Below are 18,434 nucleotides of genomic sequence, written 5' to 3'. Positions count from 1 at the left end.
TGATTGACTCCTGCTAAAAAATGTCTGTCGACTGGCTAGTAAAATAAGCTAAAATAAAGCATTTTTCCTGACCTGATACTGGGTATCCACAATTTATACTTTTTACAAGCTCTAAAAGATTTTTCCTCTTTCTTTCTCTCATTTCTTTTCTTTCTTTTTAAAAAGAATACCACAAATGAGATGGGGCAGGGGTGGGAAGGATTGTTCATACCAAACCATTTACATCAGGCTTTATCATCCCCAGCCACTGGTAATCTTGGATCTACAAAATTCAGTTTCTAATTAGAAAGCTTATCATTTCTACAACACTTCTAAATGTTGGTATTTTCTCAGTCATGTGAAGAATAATTCATTATCAGAACTTTTTTTTTTTTTTTTTTTTTTTTTTTTGTGAAACTGTTTTGGGACAAATTTTACCTGTGTTAGATATGCACTAAAAGCAGAAGAGAATGATCACTTAAGAAAAACTGCTGGCTAGAGAAATGGCTCAAAAGTTAAAAGAGAGCACTTGCTGCTCTTTCAGAGGACCCAGATTCAGTTCCCAGAACCCACATGGCAGCTTACAGCCCCAGTTCCAGGGAACAAAAAAAAAAAAAAACTTTTCTGGCCTCCATGGGCACTAGGCATGCAAGAAGTACATAGACACATACACAGGCAAAGCACACAAAAACATGAAAGAGATGTGAAGACTAAAAGGAAAATAAAAATAAAACTCAACACTTTAAAAAAAATGTTAATTTCTAACTAGAAGTAGCTTTTTTTTGAAATGTATTTTCAGATGTTGGGAAAATTTGTAGTTTGTGGGGCACTTGGTGACTTTATAGTGCAGTTGAAGTTACAGTAGATCCCCCCTTTATATGTTGTGACATAGTCTCATAAACTAAATATAATTTTTTTAATGTATAGGAATCAAAAAGCAGTGATTGCTAGCATCAATTGAAAATGTTGTTGCTTATGTAATAAGATCAAATTTTAAAGTCTTTACTCTTTTTTTCCTAGGTTTAACAATGTTAAAATGAAGATATTACTAAAATGACCCTCTAAATAGCCCAACAATTATTATTTTGTAAGTATTGGTTTCTAGCTCCTTCCTTCCTCAGTGACCCATCACCACTGCAACGAAGACTTGTGTTTGGTATCATATTTCCATATATCTGATAATCTTTCTATTTATTCTTGAATAACTTAAATTGCCCATTAACTCTCTATTCATGTTTGATATTAATTTAGAACAAGAATGATTTCATTGCCTCAGGAAACTTTACTAGTGTGGAAAGTATTTAATAGAAAGACCCTGTTATCTCCAAGTCTGAAATCACAATATTAAGTCCTTTCTTTAAAGTTTACAAATAAGCAAAGATTTTTTTTTAAGGCTTATACATTTCTTTATTTAATTTGTGAGTTTAACTGCATGTATATATGTGTAAGTGTATGGTCCTGATATGCAGGAGAGATGGAGACCAAGGTCATCCGTAACAATTGAGTGAAATTCAGGACAGCCCTGCTTATATGATCCCTTGTATGGACAGGGGGCAGTTGGGGGACTGTAAAATTTAAACAGTTATACCAGGGTCTGAATTTTGGTGGAGTGTATATTCATTTTCTTTGTCTGAGACAGCTTATCTGCCTAGCCTTGAATCTGTATAGTAATCCTTCTGCTTCCATCTCTAGAGTGCCAAAATTATAGGGATGTTCCACTCACAACACTTAGCCACCCACCTGCTTTGGGTAGGAATTTAAATTTGCAAATATAACAATCTAATACAATGTGATTTTTTTTCACTTTTAGGCATAAATGCACTGGAATAATATCCTCAGAACATTTAGTGTGAATTATTGTTGTCATCTTCTGTTCTGAAATTTGAGCTTTTTAAAATAATGTATGAGTGTTCTGCCTTCGTGTATGTCTGTGCAGTGCGTGCTGGAGGAAGTGCTTAGGCTCCGTGTGGGTGCTGGGAATTGAACCTGGGTCTTTTACAACAACAAAATGCTCTTAACCTCTGAGTAACTCTGCAGCCTTGAAACTTGAATTTCAAAAATTTCCACGTAAAAAATGAGCAAATTGACATGCATATTCAGTTGTTAGCGCTCACCACATCTGACTTGGCCTAAACTATCAGTTTAGTTTTCCTTTCATAGCCATTAAATAAATTTTGGGTATTTTGTTGTTGTTGTTGTTGTCATTTTTGTTAGAACAATTTCTTTTGCAAATATGTTACATAAGCTCATTTTCCTAGAAAAAAATCACATGGAAATGGAATTTTTAAGTATTTAGTAGTATGCCCTACAAATGATTCTGTCACTTTTCACATATCAAATTTTAGAACTGGGAATTTAAAATGTTTAGAGAAGAAACAGTTCCAAAGATTTTATAGTGGCATTATTGCTACATCAAAGATAATATTAACATACCCAGCTTTTAACTTCCTAAATTTGTTGCAATATTTCATACCTTTAGCTTTGCTATTTAAGTAGATTCTTTGTGCCCTGGCAATTGTTGCTCTGTCATCAGAACTTAAACCTGGTAGTGTTTTCTCCGTGTTCTTAGACAACTTCATAAGATGGCTATGGTTCAGAAGCGTCCTACAAAGGCTTCTATGTATGTTAATGGTTAATTTGCAGACAGGGAACCAGAAAGGGTCAGTGTACTAGAATAACAGCCATGGGAGACACTCAAAGGACAGAATGTGAGGGTTCTTACCTCAGATTCTGTATTCTGTCATTGTGCTCCAACAAATTACCGGTTGCTTATTATTAAATTCAAAAAGTATCTCATTATTCTGATGCAGTCAAGATGATGATATAGCTTGGGCAACATGCCTATAAATGTTTGTGAAGTGCTAAGCTTTATGGAAACAAGATGAATTAATTTTAGAAGTTTTATAAGGTAAAAAGTAAATGTTTCTAAAGAAAAATATTAATGGAAACAAATAGAGTTGAAGGGGGAAATAGGACAATTTGGTTTGATCTATCTTCTTAAATTGTTGTAAAATTCTGTTTTCTTATACAAATAATATTTATTTCAGGTATTTAAAGATTGCCATGTATTCCTATGTACACTCAAGTTACCTTCTTAAGCAAAACATTTAGTTTACTTTTCAGAATGGCTTTTTTTTTCCTTTTAAGAACATTAGTAAAAAGTTGAACTATGTAAAAACCCAACAAAGAAAATTATTTTGGTCCTTAGGCCAAAATATAAACCACTGAATTTGGAATGGGGCATGATGGTGCACGCCTTTAATCCTAGCATGCAGGAGGGAAAACAGGCAGATAGATCTCTGAGTTCCAGTCCAGCCTGGTCTATAGAGTGAATTGCAGGACAGCAGCCACTGTCCTCAAAACCTCTCTCAAAAAACCACTGAATTTGAAATTATAATCATTGCATAAAGCTAAAGGACAAAATCACTTTTAGCAGCTTTTATCTTTAATTATTTTCAGACTTTTTTTTTTAAGCTGGCACACTTGAAAGCAAAGGTTTGAAGATTTAAAGACGTTTTGATATTTCAGATGACCAAACATGAACGGGAATGGAGAAATGGCATTGGCCCACTAGAAAACGTTTGCTACACAGTAATCTAGTTTGAATGGAAAATCTGGTATGAACTGGAATAATAAAAACAGTTCTTTGTCCCCTGCTAAACAGAAAAGAGTCTTTTTAATAGTGTAAGAAAACCTAGATATTCACACACATAAAATGAAGTTGGAACTTATGTAGTAAACATTTTGTTTCAGCTAAGTCAAAGTCCTGTCGTATAAAATGATACTCCTTTAAAGGAATAGCCTTTTTAACTGAGAAACATACAAATGGTTACTTAGGCTTGAGCTACAGGATTTCTGATATATCCTTTTAGGAAATCAAATAGACCTGTTATCCTAAGATGATGTTCTGGGTAATAATAAATGACACTGAACTCAGAATAACTATTCCAATATTGAGATAAATCTTGAGTGTTCATGTGTAGATGGGGGTTATATATTTTGGGGAATATATTTCATGTGTATGTCTTCTAAATATTTTGCTAGTATAAATTTCTTGAAACTGAGCTCTTACATGTTTGTTCTTACATGTTTCCTTTAACATGAAGCTTTGTCCTGTGGATTTGGCTTTGAAGGGTGTGCTGCTCTTAATAAGGTAAAAACCAAATTTTGTAACTATTTCATGTGTTAATAAGCACATTCAAAAGTTGTTAGTTCATGGAAAAATGACTTGCTTTTCTCATTTCATAACTACAATAAATTACAGCACTGTATTAAGTTTTCTGTACGCTTTTATTAAACTTATGATATGGAAATACTTTTTATTCTGCTGAAAGCCTATAAAATTATGCACATACCAGTGTTAGATTTTTTCAAACATGGATTTTATGTATTCTGCTTTTTCCTAAAAAGATTTTTTGTAAATTACAAAAAATTAGATGCTATGAGTTTTCAAAAACAAACCCTTGGAGTAAAGTAGCAGCACATAATGGTTTGTGGATGTTGAAAAGGTGCAGGCCATATTGTGCTGCCTCAAAATACAAGGATCTGATCTTCTGAAGAAAGTACCTGTCTTTTTATTCATAGCTCCTATGATGGCAATGTCAGCAGTGCCTTAGCAGCACGTAAATATTGGCGTTAAGATCTGAAATTACCTCCAGTATTGACTGTGCTGCTGAAGTAAGGTTGGCAATACTCTACAACTGTAATTCAATGTGTATTAATGTTACTTGTGTGTTTACAAGTTTTTCTAATTGCATTAGTGATTTTATGTTTGGTATGATTCTGTAATGATGTTAGTAACAACGCTCTACATATTGTGTCTGTTAAAATACTATATAATTGTGGGATGGTAATGCAGCTCAGTTGGTCCAGTGCTTCTCGCTAGCATGCACAAGGCCATGGGTTTTAGCCTTACCACTGCATACCAGGTACACTTGTAATCCTAGAACTGAGGAAGTGGAAAAAAGAGAATTAGAGGCTTAACATCATCCTTGGCCATAAAGCAAGTCTAAGACCTATGTAAGGATCTGTCTTTTAAAAAACAAACAAAACATAATGACTTCTGTGTCTGTGAGGAATTGATTATAGGACTTCTAGATACCCAGATTTGTAAATGCTTGGGTCTCCTGTATAAAATGTCTGCTCGTGACCAGTCCATATCCTCCCTTATATTTATTTAAACTTATCTCTACATTGTTTTTAATGTGTAGTGCAGTGGGATGTTAACATGGATAGTTGTATTGTTCAAGTTATTCTCGTAATGACAAGAAAAAACTGGACAATTCAGTACAAATGCAGTTTTTGTCCAAGAAATAATTTTTTTGGTTTGGTCTTTTGAGCCTGGGTCTCACCATGTAGACCAGGCTGCCACGAAACTCACTAAGATCCTCTTGCCTCTGCCTCCCAAATTCTTTGTTTAAAACTGTAGGCCCCAATGCCTGGCTATCCAAATGTTTTGAATGTGTGGTTGGTTGGATCCACAGATGGAGCACTAACTAATGATATAACAAGTATTTTTAAGTCTTGAATACCTTTCCAGAGTTTCTTAAGAGCTACAGTGGTAGAGTATATACCTAGTACAACCAAGTCTCGAGTTCTCTTTCCAGCATTTCCATATAAAAGTTCATTTGAAAGAGTTTAGGAAGTACCAAATTCTACATGAATTTAAACTTATATTATTGCTTATAATAGAAAAATATTTTTCTCTTGATTTGAAGTTTTCTTTAGATACAGATAAAGTTTGAAATGCTACAGATTATAACATAATCTTTAGTATAATGCGTCTAAATATTTCATTTTAAATGAAGGAGAAAAACACTAAAATGTGTATGTTGAATTTTTACACTTTAAATTTAGAAGAATCCTTAGAATAGCTGACCTTTTTATTGGTTAATTGAGGAAACAATCTGAAATTTAATTTGCAGCCTATGACGTATTAGGGTATAAATCCTTTATCTTCTAACTTAATAATTACTGTTTTTCTTATTTTTTACTAAAATGTTTAACAGGAGATTTTTAACAAGTCAAAAGTATGAAAGACATCTGTGCCTTAATTTTTAACTTCAGATTAAAGCTAACATAGTTATTAATTTTATAAATATATTCAGAATATTTTAATTATTTAAAAGGAAATGTTCTTTTAACTATCCCATGTGCTTTATTTTAAATATTTTAAGTCATTATTTTAAAATGTTCAAGAAAACACATTATCTCACAATAATGTCCTCTAACTCTGTCATTACTTCTCACAAGGAGTCTCTGACTTTTCAGATTCAGTGTAAAGTTTAAATACATCTTCACTGACTTGGAAATCGAGAGTTCATTTCTATCTTTGTGACTATTTTTGAATCATAAATAGTAGCAAAATTAAAGTTATACACATTTACATTAATAACTAGTTATCTTTCAAGAAAATAATTAGACGTGGATGTTCTTTTGTGACCTAGAGTTTTACACATACCATTTTACAAGTTAACATTCTAATTAAAATTGGTTTGTTTGGTTTTGTTTTTTTCCTTTTGCAAAGGAATATTACTATCCTTGTATGATAAATTTTTTCTCAGTGTTGTTTCTCATTAAATACCATCCAAAAAGAAAAGAAAATGTCCTTAATTGTTTTAAATAGATTTGGATCCAGCACGTATTTATACATACTACTTACATATCTTGGAGAAGAAATGAAAGACCGTTAATGCATTCCATCTTCCAAGAAGTTAAGGGGTAACTTAGAATGAGTTTATTTCTAATACCTGGAACCTTTTACTGCACAGCTTATTCGTCCACCAGAAACTGAAGGGGTCATGTTCTTGGCTTGTATGTTTATGAAGTATGTCCTAGGCACGGCAGTTTCCAATTCCTCTGTTCCTTTTTTACTTTCTGTTGTTTTGTTTTCCTTTGGTTTTCTTTGTTTTCTTTCAGTGTGTAGTCATTAAGCCCAGAACCTCAGAGGGCTCTACTACTAAACCATATACCAATACCAAAACCGGAAAATATTGATGCTACTTTTGTGCTGAATATTCCTCAGCCTTACCTTACTAATGCTTATGCCCAATGGATCTTCCTTCATGAAGCACCCTCTCCTCCCCCCATTTATCTTCGGTGATTCTAATAAATAATACCTTTGGAAAATGATAGTGTGCATGTTTCTTCACTGTGTATTATAATATTTAGCAATGCTGATATGTAAACTTTCCCTGTGTAATATTTAAAATACCATTTTAGTGTGAATCAATGAAATCTAATATTGCACTGAAATAAAGAGAAAATTTAAATTGTTTCTTTAAAGAATTTATAAGTTTTAATAATTACAGATTTTATATCAATTTTTATATTTTCTTTTCTAGTGATATGAAAATATTAAATGTTTGTCAGATAGCATTAAAAATATACTTGAAGTGAAATGTGGTACCCACATGTAAGCCCAGCCCTGTTTAATTAAACCAAAAAGTACAAAAACAGCCAGGCATGGTGACACACACCTTTAATTGGGATTGAAGCACTCAAGGCAGAGGCAAGTAGATTTCTGTGAGTTCAATGTCAGCCTGGGCAGCATATTTGAGATTTATAGTATTTACATAGTGAGAGATAAAAATTTATTCTATTTCAGTGCTGAAGATCATACCAAAACCAAACAGATAAGTCCCTGGCATTCATGGAGTTTACAGTACTGATGGGTAGTCGATGAATACCAGGATGAAGAAAAATATTACAGTTTTATGTTCTGTTGGAAAATTAAGGAAGCAAGATGGGCCGGGCAGTGGTGGCGCACGCCTTTAGTCCCAGCACTTGGGAGGCAGAGGCAGGCGGATTTCTGAGTTCAAGGACAGCCAAGGCTACACAGAGAAACCCTGTCTCGAAAAAAAAAAAAAAAAAAAAAAGAAGCAAGATGGGAGCGGTAGTTACTGCTATTTGAAAGTTTTGGTTTTCTGAGTAGTTGAAATCACAAATATAAAGATTTGGAAGCTAACACATTTGGGGTGTTTACGGGGACAGCAAAGCATATATAGAAAACAGAAGAGTGAGTTATAGTAATAGAATGGAAACCTGTTAGAAGTTGGGGCTGATGAGTCTGCTAGGAAAGGCTCCTGTAAAGCCAAGCCTGGTGACTGACTGAGTTCAGTTCCCCAGAGTTCTACATGATCGAGGCAGAGAAGGGACTCAATTAAGGGGAGTGTGTGTGTTTGGTGTTAATATAAAATTTGGTTTTAGTACTTTAGGGTAACTTAGACATTAAAATAAAATTCAGTCTTAGTGTTGTAGGAAAATCCAAACAATTACATGCTCCTTAACCTTTTGGCTTTTACAAATGGAAGAAAATGTTTTTATTCTGACTCAGTAGCCTCCAAGACCATTAAGAGAACGGGGAGAAATGTTTAAATGAGTGATTAACCAGGTTTTTATTAATAGTGCTTTGTTGGCTCTCACATTGTTTTCCTCTTGATCAGTTAGCAAGAGTCAAAGTAAACGGTTCCAAGAAACACTGAATTTGTTCATGTTTGTCAGCGGCCCAAACAGCCATAGTCTTTTAATTTCTCCAGTTTGGGAATTGCTGTACCTAAGTGCCTAGTTATTTCTCATTTCTTAGTTAAGTCTCAACTAAGGATTTTTCTTTTTTTGCATCTGTGTTAGTCTAAAATTTTTATCACCTTCAATGTATATCACTAATTTAATTTTCTTTTTTTTTAATTTTTTTTAGAATTTTAGGTTTTTTTTTTTTAAGATTTATTTATTTATTATATGTAAGTACACTGTAGCTGTCTTCAGACACTCCAGAAGAGGGAGTCAGATCTCGTTGTGGATGGTTGTGAGCTGCCATGTGGTTGCTGGAATTTGAACTCCGGACCTTCAGAAGAGCAGTCGGGTCTCTAACCCACTGAGCCATCTTACCAGCCCTTAATTTTCTAAAACACTGCCCTTTCCTGCAGAATAAAATTCAAAGTCCACAGTATATCATGCATCAGTCTTTCTAAGTTATTAAAAAAAATTTTTTTCAGATAATTAACTCTAAGCTTTTTATTTTTAAAGGCCCCTCCATGTGCATGCATTATTGTGTGGGCATGTCCCATGTGGCCATGAAGGGCACAAACTTTGTGTGTTCTTCCCTTTGACATTTAAAAGAATTCCAGGGATCAAACTCGAGTCACCAAGTTATACAGCAAGTACCTTTACTAAATACACCATCTTGTTGGTTCCCTGTCTCTGGTATATTTTAAATTTTAGACCAGATCTCTCATGTGTGCCAAGTATTTCTTGAGCAGCAGTTAACTATTCCCATGAGCTGAACAAAGACTCAGCCATGCATGGTGGCACACACCTTTGATCCCAGTGCTCAGGAGGCAGAGACAGGTGGATCTCTGAGTTCAAGGCCAGTGTGGTCTACAAAGTGAGTTCCGAGACAGCCAGAGCTAGATCCTTGTCTCTGAAAACTGAAAGAAAAGTAAAAAGAAAATGCCCAAAAGTAAAGCTTTGCAATAATAGCTATCATAAGTTTTTTAAATTAGTGATTCTGATTTGCTTAGGAACCTCCAAACTGAGGAATTTGTAGTATTATAAGTTGCTAATTTGTCTATCTTAGCTTGTATATCTGTAGCAGCAACAGCTCAGGTTTGAGATCAGGCTAAGTTCTGAAAAAGGAAAATACAATCAGAAATGTCCTTTCTAGAAAGTGGTATGTTGGTGTAACTCAAGAGAATTTTGCAATGATTTTAAATATCTTCTCTAGAAGTTCTGTGTTGGTATAACTCTAGAAAACTTTCTAATGCCTTCAAATAGTTGTCAGGAAGTCAGGTCTAAAAGAAACTGGGGAAATGGCTAACTGTGGTGTCTATTAGTATACCAAAGAGCATGCTTGCCTCCAAGCACTCAGCCTAGAAAGCACCTGTTACAGAATCCATGCTGGTATCCTAGCTCTTCTCAGCTTTTCTCACCCAATCCTTACCTTAAAGTTCTTCAATTCATGGGCTTCCCTTCCTCCAGCTTTTCATTCCTATATAACCATGCCATTTGAGCCATGTACTCTTTGGGCTCTCAGTCCTAGCCTCTTGCTTCCCTCCCACTAAGGCCCATTCATTCTGCTGGCCATACTTTCTCTCCCTACTCTGGACTCTTCTAGATGACTCCAGCTGTGCTCTCCCTTATAATCTACAAACCCTCTCCTCAACCATACCCTGGACCAGTCATGTCCTCATCTCAGACACTACTTTTCTGGTAAGAAACTGAATTCTTTCAATGCTTGCTTCCTTATACCAGATTGTGTTGGTTTCTCTATAGTCAATTTGAAGGATTAAATTTGAATTCTGTAAATAAAGATTCTGAAAAACTAGCATACAAATTCTTCATTTATGAAAATTAAACTATTGCTAATAAACATTTGTTTTCCCAAACTGTTTGTCATTGGAAGTCTTTCATATATGGCTAAGGTTAAATCACATGTAGAGTATTGGTATAAACCAATTGAAAGAAAGGAAAAATATGAAATATTCGGGTGTCTTAAGAAGCAGCCAGAGGAACTACAAGGCCTTTTAGGGGGAAAAAAAAATTTATTGCAATGAAGGACAAAATTGAGGTGAGTAAGCTTCCAGAAGGGAAATAAACTACAACAGCCCATCTACCAACTATGGAGTATGTATTATGGTAATGACTATGTCATAAGGGCCTTAGAATTGATGAAATGGGAAGGACATTTTAAAGGCTTCTTGAAATGAAGAAATGTGATACATCGGCTTGAACATCAAAATTCTTATCTTGGGGCTGGAGAGATGGCTCAGTAGTTAAGAGGACTGACTGCTCTTCTAGAGGTCCTAAGTTCAATCCCCAGCAACCACACGATGGCTCACAGCCATCCATAATGGGATCCGATGACCTCTTCTGGTGTGTCTGAAGAAGAGTGTACTCATATAAAACAAATTATTTTTTTTTAAAATCTTACCTTATATTTTTAGGTCTTCACACTACTCAGTACTTAGTGTGTTAGAAATAAGGAAGGTGATAAAGAATGCCTGTAAGGTAAGCTTGAATGAGGCAGTGTTAAGCACAGGTTGTCATCAGTATTTCACAGTGGTACTAGATGTCCCACTGTTAGGATTGTTCTCAGGTCCCACAATAGCATAATCTTCCCATAAGAAAATGATGTTTGTCCTCAATAGATATATGCTACTTATAGGATATAGTTGCTCATTTCTAGATCTTAAAGTACATAGGTTTTATCCTACTTACATGACATCCTTCTGGGAGCTCATCATTGTCTAGCAACACACCCTTGCCATTGATGAACTGAACTACCTAGAAACACCGAATATGTGTTCTGAGTACCTCCTGTCAGCTTATAGCGATGCTTAATTGCTGGCTTCACTCTGCCTTTCACAGTAAGGAAAGTGGTACTTAGACTGTAGAAATTTTGGGGGGTATTGATGCAAAAAAAGTAATGTTACCTACATGCAACTAGTTTTATTACATCATATAGTATGATTCTGTATTTCTTACTAGCCTGTTAGTGAAATGTGCTTGAACCCATATCTTTTGTTTTTGTTTTTTCAAGACAGGGTTTCTCTGTGTAGCCCTGGCTGTCCTGGAACTCACTTTATAGACCAGGCTGGCCTCGAACTCAGAAATCCACCTGCCTCTGCCTCCCAAGTGCTGGGATTAAAGGCATGTACCACCACCACCCTGCCTGAACCCATGATATCTTAGCTCATTAATGACTAATGTTGTAAATAGGGCTTTTAATTCCACACTCCATTCAGTAAATGTTAGTTCTGTTATTTAATAAAATATAACAGTATTAGTGTGGCTAGCCAAATAAGGACAACTTGTTGGTCAGCTAGCATGAAATTGTTCAATAAGAATTTTCAGTCCTCAGTTAAGTAAAATTTATAGGTCACCAACATCAGTTTCACTGAAAGCCAAAATGTGCGTGAAACTTGTGGAATATTTCATAAATAGAACAATCCTTATAAGGATTCTTTATTTCTCATAAAGATGACACAGTGGGATAAAGTTCACAAAGCTTATTTACCTCTATCTAGTATTTCAAAGCTAAGAGGATCTATGGTAATATATATTTTAAATCTTCAGAAAACTCTAGAAGAATAAAAGTGGTTCCCAGATGTTCTTGCAAAAATATTAAAGCACTTTGGAGATAAGGAATTCCAGTTTTGCTCTCACCTCAAAATTAAAGGTTTTAAATGTATTAAACACCTTTAATCCCAGCACTTGGGAGGCAGAGGCAGGCGGATTTCTGAGTTCGAGGCCAGCCTGGTCTACAAAGTGAGTTCCAGGACAGCCAAAGCTATAGAGAGAAACCCTGTCTCAAAAAATAAAACAAAAATGTATTAAGTACATTAGGTTCTTAGTGTGGGTCAGGAAAACATTTAAAAGTGTTAAAAACCTAAAGTATTAACATATTTGCTAGATGTGGTGGTGCACACCTTTAATCCCAGTGTTTGTGAGGCAGAGGCATGCAGATCTCTGAGTTTGAGAGCAACATTGATATAACATAGTAGATATTAATGCCTAATACTCAAATGTTTAACAGCAACTTCAAAAGCAAATCATAAACGTACTTTTATCAGTGTTTTTAGATTTATATTTACATAATTGAAAACATGAGATTTTTGTTTTTGGTTTTTTTGTTTTTTTTTCGAGACAGGGTTTCTCTGTATAGCCCTGGCTGTCCTGGAACTCACTTTGTAGACCAGGCTGCCTCTGCCTCCCAAGTGCTGGAAATAAAGGCGTGTGCCACCACACCCGGCAAGAATTATTACAGAAATAGTAAAATGAGGTTTTTTTTATTTATTTCATAGTACTTTCAACCTGTTATTTGCTCATTTAAGGAAAACATCATGCTAGGTTTTTAAAAATTAGAATTAAGATTAATTAAAGAACCTACAGAATAATATGCAAAGTGAAACAAATATCCATGAGATTGTTTAGATGATTCTACACATAAAAATCTGCAAGTTACTTGTTTAACCTTATTTTAAAGGTTTCAGACAATGTAGCTTCCATTTTCATTCAACAAGGCAGACACAATATTCATTGATCTAATAATTTATCTTTTTCAAAGACACTTGCCTCTGTTACTAGTCTTTAGTGTCACCAGGATGTATTTCCTTAGCATAATAATTGAGCATGTATGAGAACTTTTAAGATTGCCTCCTTTTAGTAAAGAAGGATATGAAAATAAAGGAGAGGAGTGGGCATGATACAGTGTAAGTCATTTGTACGTTGAAGATGTAGCTTAGAAGAATATTTATCTAATATGTGCAACACCCTGGGGTTTATTCCCAAGCACTAAAAACCATAGATTTGTGGGGGAAAGTTTGCTAAGGAAATACTTGTGTGGCTTGGTAACTTCCAAGGAAATAAGAATGTAAACAAGTTTAAACTTTTCTGTCCTAGAGTTCAGGGTGGTCTCGAAAATTGTCTGTGCTGCTGGTTAGCTGTGAACCTTAACCAAATTTGAGAATTTGGATCCTGTCATGTCCTGAAACTTTTAGTCCTAAATAAGGATCAACTTTCAAAAAAATTATATTTATATATATTTAATATGATAACATGATACAAGCAAAAGGGGAAACTTGAAGCTATGTGGAAAATGTGATGTCACCACGTGATTCTGGAATTCTATGTTTAACTTGGCCATAATACAAAACTTGGATTTGTTATTTTTTCCTTAAAGCAAAATTACCTCCACTGGACCTTGGAGAATAGGTACAAAAGAGAAGACATGGTAAGTATTGTGCACACCTGAAGTTTATTACTGAAAGCATAACAGGATTCTGTCTCCAAGAAGAATAAATAAATAATAAAATAAGATCTAACAATCACCAAACAGGAAAATAAATAAAACCTTTTAAATTTTTTATCAGACAAAATATTTAGTTTGTAGTAGGGAGTTATGCAGTGCAGTTAATTGAAGTTTACATTCACTATTAACTTTCAAGTGTCTAAATGCATTAATAGAAACTGCAGTATTTGTGTCATCTTAAAGTATTATTTAATAAGATCTTTTGATAAATTCTTGTAAAGTATAATGCATGTGTAGAAATTTTGAGAATTGCACTGACTTAAATCATGTAACCCCAGTATTTTTGTATACTTGTGTATGTAATCCCTCCTGGCCTGGAGCTCAGAGGTCTGTCTACCTTGCCTTGTCTCCTGAGTGCTGAAATTGAAGAGTACAAGCTGGGAATGCAGCTCAGTTGCCAGAGCGCTTGACTGGCATTCAGGACGCTGGAGGGTTGATCTTCAGGATCTCAGAAACTGGGCCTAGTGGTACACAGCACTCCAAGAGTACAATCAGGATAGACCTCAGATATATAAGATCCTATCTCCTCCTCCCCCCACCCCCAAGGAGGAAGAAATTGGGTTACTAATTTGGCATTAAAGGTTCAACTTGAAGAATTACACTCCTTTAAGCTAACTAATCAAAATTGTACTAACTTCACAGTTCATTTCAAAGATGCACAACCAATATTCCAAATTACAAGTGATTTCAGTTAAAATATATTGGTTGTGAACTGGGAAATTGCATCAATCAGAGGAGTTGAATTATCAAAAATCACTTTTGTTGATGACCTATAATGCCATCTATGCAATAGTTTATAGCATGGCTTTGTTTATACAATGGAGAGATTGCTGAGAGTCAATTCCAGGGCATCAGTTATACTAGGAAAACATGCTACACCCTCGTCCCTTTAAAAAAAAAAAAATATATATATATATATACATATTCCTGTTGGTTTGTGTTTGATATTAAAGGTGTTGGACATTTGTAATTTAGCCAAAAGTCAAGTATCAACCCAACAAATAATAGTTTCTGTGGTAAAACAGTTTCCTTTCTGTCTTAATCTGCTCTATGACTTGTTCTCTAGATGTGAGTTTTGAAACCATGGATACCACACACCCCCTCCCCACAGAAAGGCAGGGGTGGAGTTTGGGGGGTTGGAGAACTGACCAAACCACTTAGAGCATGTGAAGAAGGAAATAAACTAGAAACAGAAAGACATTGTACAAAACAATGTCTGGCAACAGCTCACTTAGTAGACAAAGTGCCACATGAGTTAATCCCCTCAGTACAAAACTGTAAGTAATTTGAAGCACTTATACAGAGATTGGGCAGTTGCCAGTAGAAATGTCTTTGATGCTAGGGATGTGGCTCAGCTAGTCTGCCTAACATACACAAAAGCCCTGAGTTTGATCACTAGCACCCAAAACAGCAATGGGTGTGCTGGCCTATACCTATAGTTTTGGCATTTGAATGGTAGAGTTGGCAGAATGATAAGTTCAATTTGTCTTCAGCTATATAAGGTTGACATTAAGCTAGCCTATAGAAAACCCCATACCCCCAAAAGAAAAAGTCTTTGTTTTATAAGTTGTGGCCTACCAACTTTCAAAGTATAGGACACAATGCGTTCTCAGATATCCTGGTTTATAGTAGTTTTGGTTTTTGTTTGTTTGCTCGTTGAGGCAGGGTCTTTGTAGTACTGCCTGGCCTGGGACTCACTATGCTGACAAAGCTGTCCTGGAATTCATGAAGTCTTATAGCAAGGAAGTTGGACATGATTATTTTTGTCTCCTAAGAGTAAAAAATATCTAAATTAAATAGTAGCAATAAGAACAGAACTGATCCTGAAGCAAAGTGATACCTGCGTGTGTCCTAGCCATTGGGAGGTGAAGGAAGGAAGGGGGAAACACAGCATGTCAAGGTAAAAAACGTGCAACATTATTAAGATAGAAGGGAGGTAGAAGGAGCCCGTTCTTGTTCTGGAAGGTGACAGTGATGTTACTGAAGGATGACAAGCATGAGAAACCACCTGAAACACTGAGCCTTTCACAATATTACGTTTGAACTGATAGTTCGGCATTTATTTTTAAAATGTTTTGATTAAAGGTCATTGGCTTTACCAAGCTAAGACTGAAAAGTTCCAGATAGACAGACAAATTTGGCAATAATTCAAATAAAGCCAATGAGAGTAGGCAAGTTCACTGAAACTCTGTAGTGAGGACAATTAATTTCTTAAAAAAAAAAAAAAAAAAGCCAGGTGGTGGTGGCGCACGTCTTTAATCCCAGCACTTAGGAGGCAGAGGCAAGCGGATTTCTGAGTTCGAGGCCAGCCTGGTCTACAGAGTGAGTTCCAGGACAGCCAGGGCTACACAGAGAAACCCTGTCTCGAAAAACCAAAAAAAAAAGAAAGGTGATAGGACTAAGGAGACGGTTCAGAGGTTTAAAGCACTTGCTCTTACAGAGGACCAGGGTTTAGTTCCAACACCTTCATCATGGTTCATAACCATCAGACACGCAGGCAAGACCCTCAGAAAGTAAATCTTTAAAGGAATCGAATAAAATTCTATATAGTTATAAACATTTATGAAAATAAACTATTTTATTACACAAAAAAATATTAAATAATCCCACTACTGAAAATTTTTTTTGTAAAAGTGTATGTCAAGTATATATTTGTTGGAAAATCCCTACACTGTGTCTGTTGAGGGTCTATGAGCAAAATGTGTTAAACTTTACTTTTTAAGAAACTGAGGAATTAAAGTCTAACTTTGATCAGTTTAAAAGACCATGAAATTTACATGGTTTTAATTTTTCAAGTGAAAAGCCAAATAATGGAAATTGGGGTGTGGGGTGCCAGTCTCCAGGTTCAAGAAACACTAAGACAAAGATCTTCCTAATAAAAGAACTGTAATGAAAGAAATTTAGCCAGTTGTAGTGGCACACACTTGTAATTCCAGCACTTGGGAGGCAGAGGCAGGCAGATTTCTGTGAGTTCAAGGCCACTCTGGTCTGCAAGAGTTCCAGGCGGCCAGGACTGTTACAAAGAGAAACTCTGTCTCAAAAAAACAAATTAAATAGACAGAAATTTGGAAACCAGAAAGACAAATTGTCTAAAACTACAACTGGCATTTCAAAGGAGATTTAGCAAGAGATTCCAGAAGATGAACAAAAATAAATTTAATTGACTCATTCTTAAGTATGTTTCTTCAAAAGTAAATTGGGGAGAGAAAATAATCACACAGATTATTGAAATCAGGATTCCAGGTTTTTGTAACAGTTCAGTAGTTAAAAGCACTTGTGGGCCAGAGAGAGACCTTGGCACTGACTGCTCTTCCTAATCCTGAGTTCAAATCCCAGCAACCACATGGTGGCTCCCAACCATCTGTAATGAGATCTGACTCCCTCTTCTGGAGTGTCTGAAGACAGCTACAGTGTACTTACATATAATAAGTAAATCTTAAAAAAAAAAAAAAAAGGTGGGGAAGGAAGGAAGAAAAAAGAAGGAAGGAAGGCAAGCAGGCAGGCACTTGTTACTTTTACAGAGGACCTAGATTCAACTCTCGGCACCCACATGGTAACTGACAGCTATAACTCCAGGTCCAGAGGAGCCAATGTCTTCTGACTTCTGAACACAGACAGTACACAGGCATACATGCAAACAAAACTTGTATAGCTAAAATAAACGTTTAAAAAATGTGAAAAATTAAAAACCTTTTTAAGATTTATTTTATGTATGTGAGTACACTGTAGCTGTACAGATGGTTGTAAGCCTTCATATGGTTGAGAATTGAAATTTTTTGTTTGTTTGTTTTGTTTTTTCGAGACAGGATTTCTCTGTGTAGCCCTGGCTGTCCTGGAACTCACTCTGTAGACCAGGCTGGCCTCGAACTCAGAAATCCGCCTGCCTCTACCTCCCAAGTGCTGGGATTAAAGGCGGGAATTGAATTTTTAAGACCTCTGCTCACTCAGGTCGGCCCCACTTGCTCCAGTCAACTCTGCTGACTCGGTCCCTGGTCGCTCCAGGCCAAAGATGTATTTATTATACATAGTACACTGTAGCTGACTTTAGACGCAACAGAAGAGCGCGTCAGATCTAATTATGGGTGGTTGTGAGCCACCATGAGGTTGCTGGGATTTTAACTAGGGACCTTTGGAAGAGCAGTCAGTGCTCTTACCCACTGAGTCATCTCACCAGTCCCTAAAAACAAATCTTAAATCTACATGACTATCCCTGGGATGCACTTTGTCACCAGGAAGATAGTAAACTTCTGTAACTTTCCATATAGTAGCTAATACAATACTAAAATTTGCTCTTGGTAATCTTTTTGTTGTTTTCTTTAACAACAAAGCAACTATCAAATGTTTCTATGGATAGATACCTCTAACGGAACTGTTTCTGTCACTTGTGAGAATCAGCACAAACAGAAAGCAAAGCTGGTGTGTCAGATACAAGCAGTGTAGAAAAAAAATCAGACGTGAGCAAACTCTGTATTTTTCAAATTGTCCTAAACAATCTTCTACTTTAGATTCTTGGTTTCATGTGTATTTTAAAGGCTGCTCAAATTAGTTCCTGTTTTATCACAAGGTAAGGGCTACAGTGTTTAACCCAGGTTTTAGTAGCACCCTTCAGAAAACTTTACGGGAAGAATTAACTTTGTAAGTCATTGAG

General features: G+C 35.6%; 1 long non-coding RNA gene across 10 annotated transcripts in view; it reads left to right on the top strand.

The window, feature by feature from the left end:
• The window catches only part of LOC110309290 (uncharacterized), a 61,372-nt gene extending 45,195 nt beyond the window's left edge, over positions 1-16,177 (top strand). For 7 of the 10 annotated variants that reach the window (XR_015044657.1, XR_015044660.1, XR_015044662.1 and 4 more), the window contains one exon: positions 1,000-16,177. This is a non-coding gene — a long non-coding RNA (uncharacterized LOC110309290). The remainder of the gene's footprint in view (positions 1-999) is intronic. The other 3 variants (XR_015044659.1, XR_015044661.1, XR_003834781.2) reach the window with 3 other exon arrangements.
• Positions 16,178-18,434: the final 2,257 nt, after the last annotated feature.

This window comes from Mus caroli, unplaced genomic scaffold, assembly GCF_978045245.1.
Source record: "Mus caroli unplaced genomic scaffold, Mus_caroli_1 scaffold_12, whole genome shotgun sequence".
In the NCBI taxonomy this organism is placed as follows: Eukaryota; Metazoa; Chordata; class Mammalia; order Rodentia; family Muridae; genus Mus; species Mus caroli.
Note: the sequence above shows the minus strand (reverse complement) of the source record. Positions and strands in the feature narration are given on the sequence as shown.